This window comes from Microtus ochrogaster, chromosome 2, assembly GCF_000317375.1.
Source record: "Microtus ochrogaster isolate Prairie Vole_2 chromosome 2, MicOch1.0, whole genome shotgun sequence".
Classification (NCBI taxonomy): domain Eukaryota; kingdom Metazoa; phylum Chordata; class Mammalia; order Rodentia; family Cricetidae; genus Microtus; species Microtus ochrogaster.
The window spans coordinates 9,645,833-9,651,004 of NC_022010.1; positions in this window are offsets into that span (position 1 = coordinate 9,645,833).

Sequence of the window (5,172 nt, forward strand, 5' to 3'; positions counted from 1 at the left end):
TGGAGGGGGCTGGTGAAGACAGGGACGGGGTACGATGGAGGAGTGGGGAGCAGTCCTCTACAGCAGCTGGAGGGGGCTGGTGAAGACAGGGACGGAGTACGATGGAGGAGTGGGGAGCAATCCTCTACATACACAAGCCTTCCTGACTCACAAGTACAACAGGGCCTGGTAGCTAAGATGATGACAAGGTGGGGAGGCTGAATGTCAAGGGTCATTCTCTACTCTCAGCCTAGATGATGACTCTGGAGACCAACCAAGGTGATGTGACCTAGCATATAAGATGCACCTTGATTCCCTGGATTCCTCCTCCTTTCCCATCCAGAGATCTACAGCTATAACCTCTAGAGAACCAAAGACAGAGCCAAAAGAGAAATATGGGTACCTTCTAGTGATCGGTTTATCATGTATAAATCTATAATTTTTTTTTAGCCATGCTTGTTAAAAACCTCAAAGGATGTGAAGCCAACGGTTGTATTCTTGGACTAGAGACTGATGAGCAATTGTTAAAGATGGGCTCATTGAAGGAACTTGAATAGATCCCTTTCTGAATTGGGTCTGGCAATTGACTTTTGACTTTTTCTTTTAAAAAGGGAGGCAGTGGACTAGAGAAATAGCTGGGCTGGAGAGAAGGCTCAGTAGTTAAGAGAACTGACTGATCTTCCAGAGGACCAGGATTTGAGTCCAAGCATCAACATCAGGAGGCTCACAACCTCCTCTAAGTCTAGCCCCAAGGAGGTCCTATACTCTCTTCTGGCCTTCACACACACACACACACACACACACACACACACACACACACACACGAATAAAAATAAAAAGGAAAAAAATTTTTAAATTTGTATTTATTTTATGTGCTTAAGCATCTTGCCTACATATGTATCTGTGCAAACCCTTGGCAACTACAACACAGAGGCCCACTCAAAGTTGGAACATTTTAGCAACTGAGCTGGGCAGACTTTATAATAAGGTGACACTACAATATCTCTTGCATCAGACTCCACAGATCCACATCTGGGCTCTACTGCCTCATCATGGACCCTTGGATGAATCCCAACATCTGTATCTTGTAAGAAAACACAAGAGTGTCCTTCCATGGGCATCATGTAAGAAGAACATGAGGGTAGAGGAGGGGGTGTCCCGTCTCACTTCAGCTTGATATACAGTGATTTGCTGATATCCATGGGATGCGTACCTGTGTCTGAAGAAAAACAGTGGAGAAGGAGTGAATGGGAGGAAAGGGGGGTCTGGGAAGGGGAGAGGGAGAGAAAACATTGGTTAGGATGCAAAACCAAGAAAAAATGCTATGGGACAATGGTCTGTACCCTGTCAATTATATTTTAAATAAATGTTGATTGGCCAGTAGCCAGGCAGGAAGTCTAGGTGCCATGATCAAGCAGGAAGTAGAGGCAGGGCATTGAGAATTCTGGGAAAAGGGAAATTCTTTCTGCAGTTGTGATCCAGACACAGAACAAAATGTGATTGCCTCGCCAAAAAAGGTACAGACAGAGTCACATGGCTAACACAGACAAGAGTAATGGACTAATGTAAGTTATAAGAGTTAATAAGAAGTCTGAGCGCCGGGCAGTGGTGGCACATGCCTTTAATCCCAGCACTCGGGAGGCAGAGGCAGGCGGATCTCTGTGAGTTCTAGGCCAGCCTGGTCTACAAGAGCTAGTGCCAGGACAGGCTCCAAAGCTACAGAAAAACCCTGTTTTAAAAAACTTAAGAAGAAGAAGAAGAAGAAGAAGAAGAAGAAGAAGAAGAAGAAGAAGAAGAAGAAGAAGAAGAAGAAGAAGAAGAAGAAGAAGAAGAAGAAGTCTGAGCTACTAGGCCAATCAGTTTATAGTTAATGTAGACCTCTGTGTGATTTCTTTGGGACTTAATGACTGCAGGAATCGGTCAGGACAGAAAACCTCAGAAAACAAAAAACAAAAAATTTAAAATTTAAAGAGGGAAGACACAGGGCACAGTCACAATCCGGACAGTGCAAACCCACCTCAGTGCCCAATTATCCAAAAGAAGAAGGGGGCAGGATGGCTGTGACTCACGCCTATTTATCCCAGCACTCAGGAGGCAGAGGCAGGCAGATTTCTGAGTGTGAGGCCAACCTGGTCTACAGAGTGAGTTCCAGGAGAGCCAGGGGTACACAGGGAAACCCTGTCTTGTAAAACAAACAAACAAATGGCAATTTTTTAATTCAAACATTTTCAACCTTCAATTGATTGACTCCCAGAAGGAATACATTCAGCATAGTGGCACACACCGTGACCACAGGGTCATGATTACGGGTCCCATGGTGGGCAAAAGACAAATAGACCTCACAAACAAAGCTTGACAGCGGAGTTTATTGCCATAAAGGGAGTGGGAGAGAAAAGAGAGAATGGAGAGAGAGAGAGGCAGAGAGTGGGGAAGAGAAAGACAGAGAGGGACAGAAAATTGCCTTCTCGAAGAAAATGGCAGAAAGGGATCATGAGTGGGCGGAGCTTATCTCTTAAAGGAACTGGGTACTGTCTGCCATGCATACAGACGTGAGGCATTATGCCAGGTTCCCGAGGGGCGGGGCCAAGGTGTGCCTCGATGCTAAGACCAGCACTTGGGAAGAGGAAGTAGGACAGCAAGGAGCACAGCGTCATCCTGGACTACAAGAGACCCTGTCTGAAACAAGAAAGGAAATGGATCGGGGTACAAAGCCACTTCCCACCATGCCTGATGACAATGAATTCACTCGCTAAGGCTCATGGGGCGGAAGAAGAGAACCTACTCCCAGAAGTTGTCCTCTAACCTCCTCAAGTCCACCATGCTGCACTAGGCTCGCAACTGGGCCTGTCTGTTACCTGCTGGTCAGTGAACAACTGGGCCTGTCTGTTACCTGCTGGTCAGTGAACAACTGGGCCTGTCTGTTACCTGCTGGTCAGTGAACAACTTGGCTACCCTAAGAAAAGCAGAGACCCGATGCTATCATCTGCGTGCTCCTTCGAGGTCAACAAGCAGCCACTGAGACTTTCTGAACAACCCAGCCAGTGGCATGCTCTGGGGCTGTGCACACAGGCTCAGGGTAGAGGGGGGCATGAAAACCTGAATCATTTAACACAGAGCCGCCGAAGACAATGGGTGATATTGTAGGTTGAGAAGGCTAAAACCTGAGAGCCCTGGGGACCTGGCAGCATCTCTCTCATCATGGGTCTGAAAGCTGCATTCCTTCACTTCCCTGGTTGCTGCAAATCCCTCCTGCTTATTAGGCAGGTAAGACTGGTCCTTTTTATGTAGAAACAATAGGCTTTCTGCCCGACTGGGCTGAGGCCTAACAGAAAATAAAAAATTCAGCAGCTCGGAGTCTGTCACCTCCAACGTACATCTGGAAAGCATTTTCTGTTGATATAAAAATGGATGGAACGTAAATGTGCTTATGAAGCTGGGGTATTGATCAGAAAAACACTGAGGAGTGACGGCCACTCTGATTCCGATATCAGCTTCCAGAATGGGCTGTGCATTGCTTCTAGGGCTCATTCATTCAAATCGAGGCCAAATGCCTGGTGAACATGGCTTCATCCACACCCTTCTCTCCACAGGTACCATTTCCGAATCCCTACCAAAGCCAGATTCCATCCCATTACTCCCTACTGCCTTGGAGCTGATCTATTAAAAATCTGTTGATTCCAGCCTTCTCTGACCCCATGTCTTACTTCACCCAAACCCAGGGCTCTGACCTGAGGAGCAACAGGCACCATCAGCAAAGTGCTTGCTGTCCAAGCACGAGGGAACCTAACCTTCATCATCAGCATCAACATAAATAAGCCAGGCATGGTGGTAGCGGCCAGCAACCCAGCCTGCAAAGATAAAGACGGACAGACGACAGGGTCTTCTTGATGGCCAGCCCGCCTGGTCTAATGTGTGAACCTGAGACCAATGAGACACCCCATCTCAAACAAAAAGGGGGGCAGCACATGAGAGATGACACATGAGTTAGTAAAAAAAATCCACAAGGGCCTTCGGCAGCATCTGCTCAAAGATGAGTTTTCTGATCTGGTCAGCTCTTATCCTCTGTAATGGCTAATCTTTTCGGTGCACTTTCTGAACTTAGAATCATCGGGGGGGGGCTGTAAGGGTATTCTCAGAAAGAATTAAGAGTGGAAGGAAGACACACTACAAATGTTGTAGTACCAATCCATGAGCAGAGGTCGAAAACTTTAAAAAAAAAAAAAAAGACAGATGAGGCCAGCATCCCCCTCCTCTGCCTCCTGTTCCATTGAGATGGGAGGAGATGAGAAGTCCTGGCCATACACAGTCCCCACACACACAAGCCCCTGCTCCACCTCCACCTCCATGGAGTTGGGTGCTGCCATAATGGACTTGTCCCCTTGAAATGTGAACCAAAGTCACTCCTTCTTCCCTTGAGTTGCTCTCCTCAGGTATTTGGTCACCGCAACAAAAGAAGAAATCGATGCATCCTCACTGAGCTTTCGAGAGAGACATTCAGTCACTTCAAAGCCCCTTTTTAAATTGCATCACATTTATTTATGGGGTGGCGCTTGTGTCACAGCTTGGGGTGGGGGGAAAACATGTGAGAGTTCCAGAAGTTGAACTAAGCTTGCCATTGTCTTCTCCCAAAGAGCCATCTCGCCAGCCCCTCCCGCCACTTTTGTGATTTTCCTCCATCTCATGTTCAGAGACTTCACTGTGAAGGGTCTATAGCAGCATCTCACGCTTGGGCTGCAGAGCGGGCTCCACTCTGTGCTGCTGGGGACTTCGGAGACTCGGAGAGATACCCCTCGTTATTCTTCCCACTCTTGTCTCCCCGTCTCTCTCTGACTCGACAATCCCATGATGCTTAGCTGGATGTCTCTATCACATCTCTGAATCCTTTACTCTTTCCCGTCTTATCCACTGCTACTCTTCCCGCTTCCATCCTTTGCGTTGCCTTCTGCTCAGCTGTCTCTCTGTTCCTTTATTTGCTATTTTGCATGTATTTATTTAGGGGGGTGAGGGTACACATGCTACAGTTAGAATGTGGAGGTAAAAAGGAGGGGAAAGGAAAATGGCCAGGCATGATGGCACATGCCTTTAAAATCTGAACTCAGGCCAGGCGGTGGTGGCGCACGCCTTTAATCCCAGCACTCGGGAGGCAGAGGCAGGCAGATCTCTGTGAGTTCGAGACCAGCCTGGTCTACAAGA